Genomic DNA, 17,540 nt, shown 5'->3' with positions numbered 1-17,540 from the left:
TTTCTCGAATGTTCCCGCAGTGATGGTGTGAATCACACACACAGGCGCACGCACACACACACACACACACACACACACATTCAGATAAAAGGTAAGTAATATGCTTTATTAACTTTAAATATGCATGATGTTTCAGAGGAAGAAAGTGCCGCGTCCGAACGCTCCTGCACTCGTTTCTCTCTTTTCACCCTCAAAGTCGGTAAATAATTAAAAACAGATCAAGAGAAGGAGTGATGAGAGGAAGGTGGCAGAGAGACTCGCTGCATAAACGCGGACTTATTAGCCGACCTGAGTGAGTCACCGGCAACTCGGCTCTCTAGACCTGAGACTTGTGGTGTGACCAGCAGGGGGAGACGTGAGGCGCACTTCTGGGTCAAACCTGATCTGGCTGGGTAAAGGGACACCGGCTCATCTGTGGTGAATTGATAAAATGAGATTAGATTAGATAGCTTTGTTCCACAAAAGAAGGAAGGAAAACTAGAAAGATGGACATATGCATAAAGGGAAGATGAAGACCTCGATGGCCGGTGGATGGGTGGGACAGTAATTTAAGGTTTGCTTAATGGGAAGTGGAGTGAATGGATGGATGGACAGAGGAGTATATGAATTAAATGAATACAAGGATGGCGCCATAAATGAATAAGGGAAACAGGTCAATATGATCGGATAAATGGAGAGGCATCTGCGTGATAGACGCATGAAAGTAAGGATGGAAGACGACACCTGGATGGGAGGTGAGGTAAATAAAAAGTTGGGCATGGAGGAGGGATGAAGGATGGAAGTGGGAAAGATGAAAAGAACGGTGAATAAATAGAAGGATGTTTGGAATTATGAATTTTATATTCGTTATATAATTGAAAGTATTATTTGTTTGTTCATCTTTCTAGGAGTCATTCATTTTAATGTTTTTTTTTCTGCAGTTTTATAGCTTATCCCGCGGTGTCCTCAGGCTAGAACTTTCCTTGACCGTTTTTCCACCAGCAGTCGCGTGTGGACTTCTGGATCTTCGTGAATCACTGCAGGATCTCCGGCTGTTTATGTTCATTGGCGTACTCCCGCCCTCCCGGTCTCTTCTCAAGGCCGAGCCTCCAGCCCCCCGAACTGCCCCTCTTCCTGCGATCGCCCGCTTAATTGATTCAGCCGGGGCGAAGCCGGAGCGGCGAGCACGCCTCATCATTTATTGACACGGCCTTTGATACGGTAGATATTTAAGAAGGTTAATATGTGGAGGCTCGGTGCTGCAGGAGAGACGCCTGAAACTTTCATGAGACTCCCACCAATCAGAGCAAGTGAAGCTTCAGCAGGACCGACCACGACCCGAGAATCCAACGGTGAGGATTGCAAACAATGGCTGAAAACATCATCAGCACACCAGTAACTCAGGCCAGAAACCTCCCTGGACCTGCTACTGTACCAAAAGACACCTGGACTACGACCCCTGGCTTCCAACCTTCACCACCAAAGAACTGATCCAGTCCCTTCACCCATCCACCAAACAAGCCCTTCCTTTCCAGGAACTCTCTTAACCAGACACTCTGGATGGATGGACTAACAAATGGAGTGAAAAGAGATGAATGGATGTGGAGGGGTGATGATGGGCAGATGACAGACAAATTCTGCTTTTGGAAGGACAGAAATAAAATGTAGGAAGGATGGGTGGATAAATAAAACAATGAAAGAGTGATGATGATAATGTTTGATGGATGGATCGGTCACTCAACAGATTAAGGGTGGTAGAAAGATGGAAGGAATGGAGAGATACTAACTAGATAGATGTTAAGGGGACATAAATAAACGGTGTCCGCATGACGGAAGGATGAATGAATTCTGAGAGTACATGTATAAATAAATGGATGCGTATGGAGGGATGATGAATGAATACATGGGTAGATGGATAAACCAGCTGGGAAGCTTACAAATATAAATAAAAAAAACTCGGAGTCTGGAGCAAACGAAGAGCAAGCATGTATATGTTACAGAAGTGACGAGTCATCAGTTTTGCTGTAGAAGGTGTCTGCTATCTTCCATCCTCTCTTCTTCTTCTCCTCCTGTGATTTCATTTTTCATTCATCTCTTCTCTTCTCTTGTCCGGTCCATCTCTCGGGCTTAGAGAATTCCCGGAGGGCGAATTACTCCGGAAGCCCGCAGCAGCTCAAACTGACCCGAGTCTTGTTTGCACTTTGTGTACTTCTGTGTTTAGCTAACGAGGAGGCAGATTTGGGGGGCCGGGTCCCCGAGACAGTCTCCCTGACACCTGCCTGAGTAATGACCCTCATTATGGAGCCTCTGACAGCCCTGAAAGACCTGATTTATGAATATGCTGCCTGCCGGCCTGCACAGTCTCCGTGCAGCGGCACCCGGGTCCGCCGGCGTGGGCGAGTGGGAACCTGCCAGAGCTCCAGGGTCTCCGACTGAGGAGTGCGCCGCACCTCTTCCTTTGTTCATGTCAAACATGGAATCCTGGAGGTTCATTCGCTGGCACCTGGAAAATGAGCGTCTGTTTTTGTTTGGTGAGCACGGCCGCTACCTGAGCACCCACTTTAAGGGCTTTTAAAATGATGCGAGCCCCAGTGGCGCAAGGAAGTGAGGTTCCCTTCATAAAATACTTCCAGTCATGTGAGGAGAAAACAGCTTTCTCTCCAACAGCCCATTACCTATCTGGACTTGGTTGTGATTGGTCACACGCAGATAGACAGCACAATAACACAGATGTGCGACACAGAGAATAAATATTTTGTAACCTTAAATATTGGTGATGTGAGTCAGATGGAACCTGAAATGTATTGGAATATGATGAACGAGAAGTCTTGAAAGAGAAAGAGGGGAGCGCAACCTGCAATGGTGAGAAGGGCGTTTTGTCTCCAAGCACAGCGTCGGCCCATCTTTTCAGTGAGACGTTTGAAAGACTTGTTTGCTGTTGAAAAAAATAATACATATTTTTGAAAAGTGACCTCAACATAGACGTGCTTCACCGCTTCACAGATTACTTTCTTAAGCTCGCCCCACAATTAATTTTTTTTCCTGAGTGAGAGTGACTAGCATGTACCCAGTCGAGGGGCCTGAAAGATGAGTCCCCTCTCGCACATAGCAGGGGATTGATTTCTGAATGGTTTTACCAGTTATTCACATGCAGTGTGAAAGTGTCGATCATGTAAACTTAACTGAAGACTCCCCACAGCTAGTTCTCCATTTATTAAAAAAGACTAAGTCAGCGTCGACTTAGATATTACAGCAATTATTGAAAGATTCCTACGTTAACATATGGCTATTTTGAAATGTTTTCTTGAACCAAACTCTCCCAGTGTAAGTTGGGATTCGCAGAGCTGTGACTGGCACTCAGAATTCCATACATGAACCAACCTCTTCATACCCACCAGGAGTGGACTGTTTTAAACACGCACAAGTACAAAAGGCAGCTTTAACTTCAGGAATGCTTCTACCTGAGTATGTCATGTTAATGTAGCTGGGAAGTGGACTCTTGTACTAGGTGCCCTACATTGCCAACAAAGCAGTAGTTGTGGAAGCCAAGCAGACGGCATCAATATTGGTCAGGTGGACATCATGCCTTAACCTTAGCGTGGAGTATTGCACTGATGTCATCATATTTTGTCTTTGTTGTCTCAAGGACAAACAGAGGGAAACATCCCTTTGACTAGTGCTGTGTTGCCTACCTCGTCACGTCCGGTGCGACCTCGCTGAAGGCCTAACATCCATCTTTCACGACTTGTGGACGGATGCTCACCACGATACGACAACATCCATGGATTAATTGTGCGAGTGACGGCAGTCTGTAGGAGCAAGAAAAGAGGGGGGTATAAGAGACCCGTCTGTTGTCACCAGTGAACATCTGTTTGGTGAGCAAGTGCCACCGCTGTGTGATGATGCGGCAGCTAGCGTGGCGCTCATGTCTGGGTGCGCACGGGGAGCATATGCTGTGCCGGTGCCTCGGGGGTCGACACAGAAGATGACGAAAGATGCCGCTTCAAGGCAAATGTTTTGCTCTCGAGTGTGTCTACGAGTCTCTATAAATGCGGTGACGAGTCTCCGGTGGACACAATGTTCTAAACTGGCGTTCTTGCTGAACATCTGGTCGCCCAAAACGCAGTGGTTTGTATCACATGAGCTGCGGGAGATGAATAATCCCACAGAGTTTCACAGAAACAGCAAAGGAGCTGACTTTAGTTTTGGCTCCTGTCTGGCCACAACAATAACTCATGGTGTTCATGTGGCTACAACATTAGCTTAAGTTTCTAGTTAACTACAAACGTGTGAGGGAGAGTTTTGTACTTCTTTTACAAAAAAAGGAAAACTTACTGTACATAGATATGGACCAACCAAAGGACTGTTTTACACACCAAAATGAAATTGTGTCGCAACTGTGGGGAGAAATAAAGTATGATTTCTACATATCCAACGATGTTTTCAAGAAAAGAGGTGTAAGAAGCTTCCAGCTAGCTTTGAACGCTCTTATTTATTTCAATCGGCTTGTCGCTTTTTGTACTTACAGATATGATACTGTTATTTGGCAGCATCGCCATGGCAACACTCCTTACTGGGTACCTCAGAAGTTGCATCTACATGACTTAATGAGAGCATCAAGAAAGGTTCCACATATTTAAAGCGTTTAATTCCTTGCTGCAGCAAACGTCGGCGCCGTTGACGGCCAGCGGCAAGCGACAGCATCGTTGACCCGTCTTAATATCACTGAGGTGTCTGAACGAGAGCGAGCGTCTTCATTAGCTAGCCAGGGACCCCAGCGTCTCCCCCTCAGCAGTGATGATGAATGGTGCGGGAGACGGACCGCTGCCCGGGGAGGGAGTCTGACGGGCCCCAGCCAAGTCTTGGATGATGAATAACGACCCAACTTCTCTCCCCCCAGTAAAGCTCCCGCTCTGCGGCCGCTTTCTTCTACAAAGCGCCAGAAGTTGACGAGCTCGCCGGGGCCGCGGGACTGGACCGGGTCGTGTGCTGGGGGACAGAGCGAACGTGAGACGTCACCTGTTCGGGACAGGATTCATCATTTCAGTGAAGTTTCAGCAGCACCAGGCTCTTCAAAGACCAGGACTGGAGAGGAACATGGAGGACGAGCAGTCAGAGTTCATCTTATTTTTATCACATTACAGTGCAGAGTACTGCTGACTGCTGAGTATCAATTTTTCATGAACATGCTCAAATCTAGATGATAATAATACTGCATTCATATATATATATATATATATATATATATATATATATATATATATATATATATATATATATATATATATACAGTGGTGCCTCGGTTTTCGAACGTCTTGGAATTCGAACAAAAATTTCGAGATTTTTTTGCTTCGGATTTCGAACGAAAATCCAGAACTCCAACGCCCCCAAAAAAAACGTGCGCGGACCGATCAGCTGACCCACGACGCGCTTTGTTACTGTGTATAACGCAGCCTCTGTATGCAGACGTGTCCCGTTAGCTACATTTACTGACTGTTTTTTCTTCACATTGAGGTGTAAAACCTTTCCTGTCTCCACACCTCCGAGGCTGGAGCGCTCACTCCAGGGTTTGATGTCCTGTTGTGGGCTGGAGCTGGGACAGGGATGAGGCCGAGTCTGGGACAGAGCGTTACTTGGTTTATGACTTTGTCACAGCCAAACTGCACATTCAGAGCTGGACACGCACCGGGCACCTCTTCACTTCTGGAGAGACGTCACTCACTCTGCAACCCCTCCCACATCAGGGGTAACACAGGACAACTGAGTGGCACGGTCACTTCAACATGTCCTGGGTCTGCCCAGAGGCCTCCTCCCAGTTGAACACCCTACTAGCGCTGCATCCACGAGACATGCCGACAGGATGCCTGAGCAACCTGAACCGACAAAATGCCCCAGTAGCCACAAACAACACTGCAGTGGCAGGTTTGGTAGATGTGAAACTGAAACTTGTGACCCAGACTTTCTCAGCTGAAGATCTGAGGACTTGCAGGATGAAAGAGAGGGCTCAAATTCTTGACGGTAAATGAAGTGCAAGTGCTCAACAAGCAGCAAGTGACTTGAAGACTCGTGAGACAAAACAAATTCAATCATCTTCTCCGTTAGGAGGACAAGTGGAGCTTACCCGCCTCAACTCTCCTCCTTCCCTCATCCTGCCTCCCGCCGCTTAAATCAATTCCAAACAAACGTGGTTCTGTGGGGAATAAACACCAGCTTTCAATTCCATTCCTCCCTCTCCCCAGGCAGCTGGGAACTTTCATCCATCACTTTCATGTTCATGCCTGCCCAGGGGGACATCGCCGCCGGAGCGATGGCTGACAGCACAGCAATAAATATGTCTCAACAAGTTGCCGTACTGATGCAGGCGACATGTTTACAGGAGAGTTTGACAAGGTATGAAGCTGAGGGGCTGGAGTCCAAACCTGCACCCAAGAAGGGTCCCTCTATGACAAGTGAAACAACGTGAGAATGATGATTTGTTTCCAAAAGAAAAATCGGCAAGGGGATCATACCATTCTGCAAAGCCACTGACCAAGTGCACATGAGCCAGAGACTAAAGAACCTCAACTGTCAGACCACAGAGGCCAGCTTAAAGTGCCCAGAGACCACAAGGCCCAATACCAAAGACTTCAAAGGCAAGAAGGGTCATTGATTGGAAAGGGTCTGCGATTGGACAGGACTAAGACCACAGGACCTCAGATCCGCCAGCCTGAACCAAGTGATAGACCTCAATATGTTCTGAGATTAGAGGGGACACTGCATGCTGAAACTTGATCAACATTGTGTCCAAAGATAAAGGGCAGCAGAAGAAGAGGGGCTTGACAGCAGAAGTGGCTAAGACCAGAGAGCCCAAAGGTTCCAGAGGCCAGACACAGAACTGAACGTAGTGTCCCAAAACTAACTAGAGAAAGTGGGGAGAAAGTTGGCCAAACGTACTAGCAGGGGGAAATGAAAAGAGTCAGAATGTCCTGGTGAGATGAGGAGGGTCGAGATTGAGGAGAACTGGTTTTGGAGAGACATTCGGCTGCGCAGTGGAGAGGTTTCAGGTCATTAACATTCCAAACAGGAGATTCCACTTCCATCTCGACTATCCATGCAGATCGCGGTCTGGCATGAGTGGGTGGTCTTAGTGAGAAGTCCCCGCGTAATCCGAAACGACTGCTGCTGATGAGCACCACGCGACGGCAGCTAAAGTGGCGCTGAGCGTTAGCGTGACTTTTCCCCGACCACTTCCTGTCATTACGCTGCTCGCCACTCTTCCTTCCGTCAAAAATGTTCCCCGCCGTTTTTTGTCAATTCGCTCATAATTCGAGGGAGTGGGACGGCCCGGGTCTCGGGTTGCCATTAGTCCGTGGGAGCCCATTCTACGTTGATGAGTCACGTCACCTCCCCCCAAGGGAGTCCTTGTTGGTGTGAAGGGGCCCGCCGGTGGCCGGGTGCAAAGAGACACTGCGGGGCCGTGGGAGTCGTGGAACGAATTAAGCTTCCGAATTGATTTTCTCCATATTCGCGGCGACTAAAGTGACAAGTGGCAGCTGTGAGCGGCCCGGGCTGTCTCCTCCGGGCTCCTCACCGTGACACTGATGCAGGTACACACAAACACACACACACACTTCCACCCCCGTGACACTGTTGTGTGGAGCTGCTCACCCGTCAAACTCCAGTCAGTGACACAAATTACAGGTGAAACACACACATACCTCTCCACACGTACACACACAGGCGCTCACCCACACACACACACGCAAAAACACACACACACAGACAAGTGCAGGTCAGCATGATGACATCAGTGAATAATTCGGTCGAGTGACTGAAGCGGAGCGAGAAAGAAAAGCGTCAGTTGATTTGCGCGGGAACAAAGAGTTACACTGTTTGTCTATATTACTGGCATTGCATGCTTGCATTGCACACTCCTGTCAGTGTTGCCAATGTCACTTGTTCTATTTCAGTCTATGATTGTAGACATTCAAGTCTATAACTAAATGGCAGCAAAAAAAGTTGTGAACCCATCGTGCCCTCGCCGTTCAAGCTTTCAAACCAGAGCTGCCTTTAAAATGTAGCACCACAACTTCTTCTAGATGAAATTGAATCTGAAAGCATTTTAACACACATTTATCACGTTTCCCTTTTATGGAAAATCAGTACTATCCACTCTTTTCTCACCACAAATCAATGGTGATAGCAAAATAAAATAAATAAATAAATGAATCAAAGAAAAAGACAAAAAAAAACAATAATATAACATTCATGAAAACAGATTGCATTTATTTCTAGACAGCCGAGGAGAATCAGATGATCCATCGATATGTAGTTTTAATAACAGCAAAGCACACACAACATGGCCAACCATCACTGTTATGTTTATTTTGAAATGAAACCTACTCAAGCCACTGTTCACCTGCGACATGTTTTAGTTTGAGGCCTGGGAGGCCAAAACATTATGACCACCTCCGCCATGGATCTAACTCATGGCACAAAAGGGATCCTTCAGATTCACTTTCAGCTGAATGAAATCACTCGAGTAGATGAAGCACCAATATCACCAACCATGTCAAACTCTCGGAACTGAAGCAGAGTTGTAAAATAAAGACATGAAAATAAAGAATTCCACAAACATGGGAACAAATGAAATAAAGATTTAATATTGCTGAACAAAACATTAAATAGCAATGAAACTGAAACGGGCAGATTCATTAATCCCTGTTAAAAAAAGAAAAAAAAAAAGAAAATACAAAATTGCAAAATTAAAGCCATGCTCACTTTTTTTATGAAATAACAAAACACCAGACTCCATTTAGTTGTAATTCATAGCTCAGGTTTTAATGAACTATATAGAAGAAATGCATTCTAATGTTTAAGTAAGTTATTATTATTATTATTATTGAAAATACTAATACTGATAATAAATAAATAAATAAAATGGAGAGTCAGAATTCATTCCAACATTTGCATGTTGATGATGATATAAAAAGGAAAGCCATGTTCCAAGCTTCCTCAGCAGTTAAATGGCAGCTTTGGGTTAGCACTGTTGTCCATGCGACGCTTCACAGTCTGACCTTCCAGACCTGTCAGTCAAAAAACAGAGCCCCTTAACTCCCCCTTCCTCCCCTTCCCATCTTTGTGGACATCTTTTTATTCTAAGTCCGGTCATTATTGTTCCTCTCCACTGGCCAGCAGGAAAAGCCGGCTCAGCTCTCCGAGTTAATTGAGCTCGTCTCTACGCCGACTCTTTCTGCTCCACGTGTTCGCCGGGACGGCGGGAGCGGCGGCGGGCCAAGGATGTCCTGTCCGCCGTACTTCATGTGGAGGAAACGGGCCTCATTACGAGAGAGAAGAGTGTCAGAGGCGAGGAGAGCAGACCGGTCTGATGTAAATCTGGACACCGCTTTCCTTCTCCTTCTTTAATGATACGAGGGTTTGACTTTCGCCAGGCTGATGTCCGCTCAGGCCCGACCGGCAGCGGCAGAGAAACTTCCGATTCACTGCTCACCATTAAGAGCCAAGCTGCAAAACTTGTTTGAGGAACATCATTCAATCAAATGTTTGAACTTCCAAGTGTTTCTCAAACCGTCTCAGACAAAGGACGCTGGGCGGAATAAGCTCTCAGACTCGAAAGGAACAAAACTGAAGTTTGTTACTGAACTCCGATGCTAGTTCTAAATATGAAAAATCCCAGAGAGGAAATGAGGTAAGTACGAAATAAGGATGTCCAAACCTGTTCAGTTTGGGAGTACGCCGTGCAGTTTCGCCATCGGCCCAGGAATGCTAGTGTTGTTAGCATTTTAGAGGCAGCAACATTTTAGCATGACAACATTGCTGATGCAACAGCATTCCAAAAAAAAGGTTACTGTAACTGGAGAAGGGATTTATTCTGCCACAGAAAATAGCAAAATACACAAATACAGACAAAAAAATACAGTTAGAAAAGTGAACACAGTAGGCCTGGAAAACCTGTCTAGAAGGTTTGCTTGTTTCCAGGACAAAAGGGTGCACACGATGTGAAAGTTGGGCCGGATCATCTCCTCTGTGGGTCTTCAACAACTTTTTCACTCGAGTTCTCAGTTTTCTTGGAAGCCGACACTTTTTGATTTTCATGTAGAAAGCAACTTAAATACTTTTTTTTCTTGGTTAATCTTTTTTCCCCTGATGTCGGCAAGATGTTTCCCGATAAAGACCATTAATCATCCCGCCACATCTGTTCTCCCGCGTCCACTTTCACCTGAAAAGTCCTCAGAAAGAAGAAAGGGGGGAAAAAAACTGTTAGTGCGATCGTCCGACACGCCATCTCATTAAAATGTACAAAGAAAACTCTTCGCTTTATCTCTGATCATCTAATTAGCATCAGCAGATGGTTTCAGAAGAAATCGCCTCCATTTACCTTCCCAAACGTCGGCAGAAGCTCCTCTTCCCTCCACGCCTCTCCGGGGTTCACATTAATGCTTCCTGCGCCTCAGGCCAAGCGCTCTGACACCGAGGCTCGGGAAGGAAGACGCACCCGGGTCCGATCAAATAAACGGTGGAGACAGAGAAGGAGAGATAATGGTGGATAAGGGACTTCACCTTTCATCCGTCACTCCCGGATTGTACTTATTCATCTGGGGTTATTCAGGAAAACTGCCTGCTTAGAATTTTTTTGGGACAGCACAGTTCAGTTGGTGAGGGTGGTTGCTGGTTCGATGCTACCTCCAGACAGTTAACCCCGGCTTGCTCCTCAAGGTTAACATCAAGACATATCTAAGCTCTTTGAGTCAGATCTCCATAACTTTGTCTGCAATCTTCTCTACAAACTGTCCACACTCATTTCCAATTTCATCCTGTTTTTTAAATTGGGATTAAGGTTTACCATAAGGCCTATCTATGCCTAGGCCTATATATAAAAATTGTACCCGTCCGTTTCAAACAATGTTACTGTTCATATACTTCCAGGCGTTCTTTGCGTTGGTATTGCTGCTCACTAATATATCCAGCAGGGGGAGCAGTCCACAGTCAAAAGTTTATGACATCGACAAACGCGGGACCAGGAATTTCCGCCATTATTATGTCTTATTTGTGTCTCATTAGAGTTACGTATCGGGTAGATGTTTGGTCCGTATTCGTAAGCTCTGTGGAAACGTGCAGAAATACGGACAAAATGAACGCGGAGCATGGACAGAAGGCTCCGTCCATATCAGGATCTCCCGGCATTTGTGTAGTTAAGACATTAAAGTGATTAGTAAAAACAGCCCTGCAAGCTGATCCTCTTACTCCTCCTTTTCAAAAAAATCGGACAGAATGGTAATATTTTAGCAGGTAGGACAAGTAATGCCAGGCTTTCTGGGGATGTCTTATTTCTGTCTGTTATTATTATCATTTCATTTGAAGATATTCATAACATTTATAACGTCACATCTTTTATGATCGAATATAAGCCATCACATGACAGCAATAGCTTCTTCAATTTCAGTTCAGATGAAAAGAAAATCTTTTCCTTATGCAATAGTGGCTTCTGTGTAACCTTATGTGGGTGTGAGCGAGAAAAACAATTTTTGTAAGATGCACATCTATTTTAGTCAGAATGGCAAACGTGAGCTAGCACAATTCTGATTCCCAGTCAAAAGTATTCAGGCTACGATAGCATTTCAGTAACAATGTGAGTATACAGTTACATTACTGTACAGTATACAGTAATGTAAGTGACCACGCATCACCCCTTTTACAGCAGTTGCACTCCAGCTATTAGGTTACTGCAGTGGAGTGCAGCGCACCCTAGTGGTGGTGGTCTATCATACAGCTTTAAAAGTTGACTCGATAAGCACTTCAGCCAAGTCCTCAGCTTGACCTCAGGCATGAGAGCACTTCACTGTCGCACCAGTGGGACTTTCATGCAGTGTCAGAACAGCTTCAGCTACGTCAGCTAGCACCTGAAACATGACAGCACTTCAGCTACCAAACTACGTTAAACCAACAGCGCTTTAGCTATGATAGCACTTGGAACGAATTGCACTCCAGTGTGAGTCATAAAATCAAGTGGTGGAGAAAAGTAGTCCAAGGTCACAAACTACAAACAAATCCTGGCTGGTCTCCATCGTTCATTGTAAACATTTCCAGACGAAAGAGTGGAAGCACTCGGGCTCCTAATGAGGGTGAGGCAGTGGAGGAGGAGGCTTGCTATTGATTAGACTTGTCACCAGAGAAGAAGATAAAAGTACACATTCAATAAGGGACTTCATATCTGCTTGAGCTCGTGTAAAGGTTAAATGCCGGAGAATATCGGCGCGATCGATAATTGTCTGCAACTTCAGGTCCACCATCAAGACCACGCCGCGTCCCCCGCAACCCAGCTTCCTCCTTCAAAACAGCCACTGAAGTCACAAATGAAATGCCACCAGAGACTGGTGCGGCGCTGACAGCTCCACTCCACACAAACTCCACCCGCTCCGTACCAGGAAACACTCGCTCGGAGAGTCGTTAAAAAATGGCGCTTATTAAGATTTAACAGCCGGCGAACGCCAGCGCGGCATTTCCAGCTCTTAGGATAAATAAGGAGCATCTCCCCGTGGTGCTGAAGTCGGGCTCCTTAAGCAAGACAAATGGAGGCTCGCTGCGGCGAGTAACGACATTAGCTGGCTAATTAAACAACAACGGAGGACGAGCAAGTGGCGCCGTAATGATGCCGTGTTCTTTTAATGAGGAAGGTCAAACGGCTCCGGAGGAGACGCCAGTGCCAAACAAACACACCAAACTATGTTTGTCTTTGTGGCATGTGACCGCAGCCACTCATTTGCATCTTGACTCGAGAAAAACGGAGAGAGAATTTTTTTGTTTGTTTGTTTGTTTTTTTGACTCTCTTTTTTGAGGGATTCTTTAAAAAATCTGAATCTGCAGTGCATTAACGCATCTGTCGAACACGGTTGAGGATAAGGTATTATATTTGTCCACCAGAGGGTTTTTTATTTATTTACTTTTATTATTACTTATTGTTCTACTTATCGATTCTTACTATGTCCTGCTTCATTTATTTATTTGTTATTATTGAACTTTATTTTATCTTGTTTTTCTTTTCTTTTGCGGCGATTGTCAGGTGAAATGAAGAACAGTTCTTTTTTTTGGTACTTATAAGTTAAACAATTTTATTTTGATGTCATCCCTATTTTTGTGTGTGTGTGTGTTTCTTTTGACAAAAATGTTGTTAACTGAACATGTTTCTTTCTGGGCTGCTTTTTTTAAAAGACACTTTTCAAATCAAATCTGTTCAGGACGATTCTTTCTAAGCTCAGGCTGCAGCAAAAGAGCCAAACTAGAGAGGTAAATACTGAGGTGCTGCCACACTAACCATGTCTTCGAGAGAGGCCAGACAACCTGCAGAGAACACCTGATGATAGATCACCCGGACCTGATCAAGTGGATCATGACTATACACTGACTTCACATCAAAACACAATAAAAACAATAGTATAGTTTAGCATGACTGCTTACAGAAACCATTCTTGATCTCTAATCGAGTTTTGGTTCGTTCTCACTCCTCCTCTTAGACTTGGAGGACAGTGGCTCAGCCAACAAAGATCTTCTGCGCACATAGAATTTGGTCACCATATGAAGAAGTCCAGCCGGGACGACACCAGGTTTAACTTAGCTTTAACACTGAGCTGTGGTTTGGAGCATCCTCACTTCCCTCAGTTCCAAAAGTAGGAGAAGAAACCTCTCCATCACTAGCAAATAAACATGAATCATGTTGAATTACGTCCTGCCCACCACCATTACTGAAGAGGGATCGAAGCTTGATGGCTCTTTTTCTGCCACAGCGCTGACTCAAAATCCACAAAGGAAAAGCAGCAGCATCTGTTTTTCTGTCAGCAGATTCTCTAAACAACTCTCTGAGGTTATTTATTCAAACGTGGCTTCCACAGAGAAAATAATATCAATTATACAACTGCGTGATTGTACATGTTGTTGAAGTGTTAATTATTCACTCCACATCAGAGTCCATTAGACGAGCGACGCGCAGCAATCAGAGGCAGCATCTGAAAGATGCATGAAACAAAATATTTATCTGTTGTGCTCGCCGTGTTCCACAGGCCTCGCTGACGGGCTCTAAATGGATCCAGACTTGTCAAAGATGCATGCGGCGCAGCGGCGTGTCGCGCGAGAGGCTTTTTTCATGAATTCCTTATGAAATGTTGGTTGACAAATACGACAACATGAATATTGACGGCGTTTACAGCGTTTCGACTTTGTGAGTTGACACATTTAATATGCCGACTAAAAGCCCTGTGCTTGTCAATTACCACGCTCAGCAGTGCCTCTGTGTGTGCGTCTTCACAAACACACAACCTGCTGCTTTGGCTGCACCACGGCAAAACACACTATGTTTCTGATGAATTTGGTGGTTGCAGACACATAAAGTTGACAGTCGTGGAGCAGTCACTTATGCCCTCGCTGGTTTATGACTGCGTGTGCCTCTCCCTCACAAAATGTGAGCGTGTGTGAGGTAATAAGTTATCGATCAAACAAACAGGTGTGTGAAGAGTGTATGTCAACACGGATGATGGCAGCGATCGATGGATCTGATTGATCAACACTGAAAAAACTTGCTGCTTGTCAAAACAAGATGCCGACAATTAAAAACAAACAGTCCGGGGGTCAGCGGGATTTAGGCAGGAAGAAAGAGAAACATCATTTTTGGAAAATGTGATAGCACACCGCTATTATGTTGACATTATCAGAGAGCATTTCGTTTATATTTATTGTCACAAACACGTGATCCATATTTACAAAGTAATTCCTTTTTGATTTGCTTCATTTTCTTGATCACGTGACTCACAAAAATCGGCAAAATAGTTTAATCATTATATTGATTTTACATGCAAATCTGATTATGATAGCTAACTCAAATATTTTAATTCTCAAGGCATTATTCAAAATGCTGCTGTAAATGACATAGACAATATAGAAATGGTTAAATATTTCTACTGTGGTTACAAGCTTTGGTTGTGGCCAAAAGAAAAAGAGCTAAGCAGGTCGGGCGCCTCTCTTCGAGTTAGGGTGAGAAGCACAGTCACCCAGGAGATACTCAAAGTAGGACCACGACACCTCTGAAGAGCATGTAGCCTTATACGTGTTATTCTAATAAATTACTGTCAAATTTCTTTTTCAATATTGAACCTAATGGCAGTTACACAAACAATAGTACACACACACACACACAAAAAGATCTGTTTCATTTTCAGTGAAAACAATATCAATAAAATAACTTCTTTATTTATTCATGGAACTTGTTAATGTGGATTTTTTTTTTTTTTTAGTGACCATCATGAGGCAGGACGGAGAGGGAATACAGATTGACACACACACACACACACACACACACACACAGGAGCGTGTGATCTCACCTGCTCCAGCCTGGACTGCAGCCGTCTTGTCAGTGACTCGTGTCAGGATCCAAACTGTGGCGTCTGAAACAGCATAGCAAACAAGAGCTTTGAATAATAAATACTCCAAAGTTCCCCACAACTTCTCTCACACGCGTCGCAAACAATGTTGATGTGCCCAGGAAGAATTCGGGAGCCGTGTTCTGACGAGTGACCCGGCGCTTCAGAGCGCTGGCTGACATCAGCAGGAAAATAAAGTTGGACTCTGAGAGCGAGGAGGAAGTTTACAACTGGAAATTTCAAATCAGCCTGGAGGAGAGACAGTCATTAAGAGAGACCTGGGGGAAGAGGGGCTACAGCCTTGCTCAAGTGTCAAGGACAAAGACTCCCCATGCCTCATCCATATAAATATAAAACGTTTTTTTGTTTGAGGAACATTTTTTCAGGTATGCTAGAATGTTTATTGTCTGTTTAGTTGTGTTGTTTTAAGATATAAATAAGATCCAAACCCTGGATTTTGCTTAAATTTTCTTGCACACAAAACATCAGATTTTCAAAAGGTAATTCACAACAAAGTAAACAGGCAATGACTGGAACAACTCACTCTTTAAAACATAAAGAAAATCATCTTAATGTTCATGATGTTGTTTGCGTGAACAGACGTTCTGATTGGCTGTAACTCAGGGTGTCTGTCCGCCTCGTCTCACTGGACCGAGTCTAAATACAGGAGAAAACATTTTCATCCCTTCACAGATGCACCCCTCCTCCTCCTCTCTTGTGCCGCTCCAAAAACCTCACTCATTCCAGGCTCTCCAGCTGTCCCTGGGGGCCTTGTACTGTATACAAGCTTGGAGGCTTCACCCTCACCTCTCTCAATTCTAGTGACCATTTATATATATATATATATATATATATATATATATATATATATATATATATATATATATATATATATAAACTATCATGTAAATAGTCATGACAAAACAATCATTTACAACTTCCACACGAAAGCAGATGAGCTTTACATTTAAGACTTGTGATCACAAAACATCTTTTCGTCGGGTTTAGTGACAAATCTGTCACTATCCAGCAGTTGTGTCCCCACACTAGTTGACATTAGACACAGCAGTCGTGGCGAAAGCACGATAAGATAAACGAGTGCGGGTAAAACAAACGGAGGTGATCCTTCAGCTCCGACACTCGTCCTCCGTCCCTCCTCATCCATCACTCCTGGACTGGTGCATGATGAAGAAGCTGTTTGTGAATGTTTATCGCTCCCACCGACCCTCGCTGCTGTCATTTATCGAGCACACGCCACTCGAACTAACGGTTGGATCTCAGCGGGAGGAAGTGACTGCTCAAGATTTATTTCCTTCAGCTGTGTTTCTCAATATGGCCTGAAGAAATTATGGGGTGAAATGCAGAAATACTGACTGGTTTGTGGCATTGGATTAATGAGCTATGATCCAGATCAAAGGCCAAACCTACACTTGTTCGGAGTGGGATTAATCCAACTAAAAAAGCAAAGCAACCTATGAAATGCTTCGATATTTCCACTGAGAACCATGAGCTCTGACTCATGACAGTGGCTTACGTGTAATCCAACAAAAACTGTACAACTGCCTGTTGTTGACATCACAAGACTCCTGTCCTCAAATTCGTCAAACAGCAGCAGAAACGGAAGAAAGTTGTGTGATCAGACTGCTGAGATTCAAGTGTTCAGTTTAATCTTGTTGGAGGAATGTGAGCGGGGGGGCACCAGGGGGGGATATTTGGGGGTCTGAAACATGTCAGCCTGCTTTCATGCTCCATCCAGCAGAGTTCATATCGACACGCTCCACTTAAAAACCACCTTGTTAACAAAAAAGAGAGAGAAGCCGAAAAGAAATTCTGACACTTTCTTTACCATAATAGACGCGGCAGCGCTCTGATGTAGCGGAGAGGGGCAGCAGGTGGGGTCTCACTCAACATCTGTGTTGTTCACATCAAACCGGGACAGCAGCGGCGGCGTCACCTGCAGAGCAAGGAAAAGATGATGAAGCGGAGCGTCTTCAAAATCACTTGTCCAAGACATTTCCTCCTATTAAGAGAGGCTGCCGCCGCACGGGTGTACCGCAACCGCATCCGCCGGCGCTGAAGCCCGGAGATCACACGCCGCTGGTGGCCTATGACGGAACGCTATTAGCTGCGACGCAAGCTTTGGAAGAGGAGCCA

General features: G+C 44.9%; 1 protein-coding gene across 1 annotated transcript in view; it reads right to left on the bottom strand.

Annotated features, from left to right (window-relative positions):
- Positions 1-14,039: 14,039 nt before the first annotated feature.
- Positions 14,040-17,540, bottom strand: part of mdfic (MyoD family inhibitor domain containing) — a 60,575-nt gene continuing 57,074 nt past the window's right edge. The window contains exons 5-6 of the transcript XR_008414364.1: positions 17,233-17,340; positions 14,040-15,410 (exon numbers count right to left, since the gene is read on the bottom strand). The gene's annotated coding sequence lies outside the window, so the exon portion shown is untranslated. The remainder of the gene's footprint in view (positions 15,411-17,232; positions 17,341-17,540) is intronic.

The sequence above is a fragment of the Synchiropus splendidus genome, chromosome 4 (genome assembly GCF_027744825.2).
Source record: "Synchiropus splendidus isolate RoL2022-P1 chromosome 4, RoL_Sspl_1.0, whole genome shotgun sequence".
In the NCBI taxonomy this organism is placed as follows: domain Eukaryota; kingdom Metazoa; phylum Chordata; class Actinopteri; order Syngnathiformes; family Callionymidae; genus Synchiropus; species Synchiropus splendidus.
This window is presented reverse-complemented; position numbering and strand designations above follow the sequence as displayed.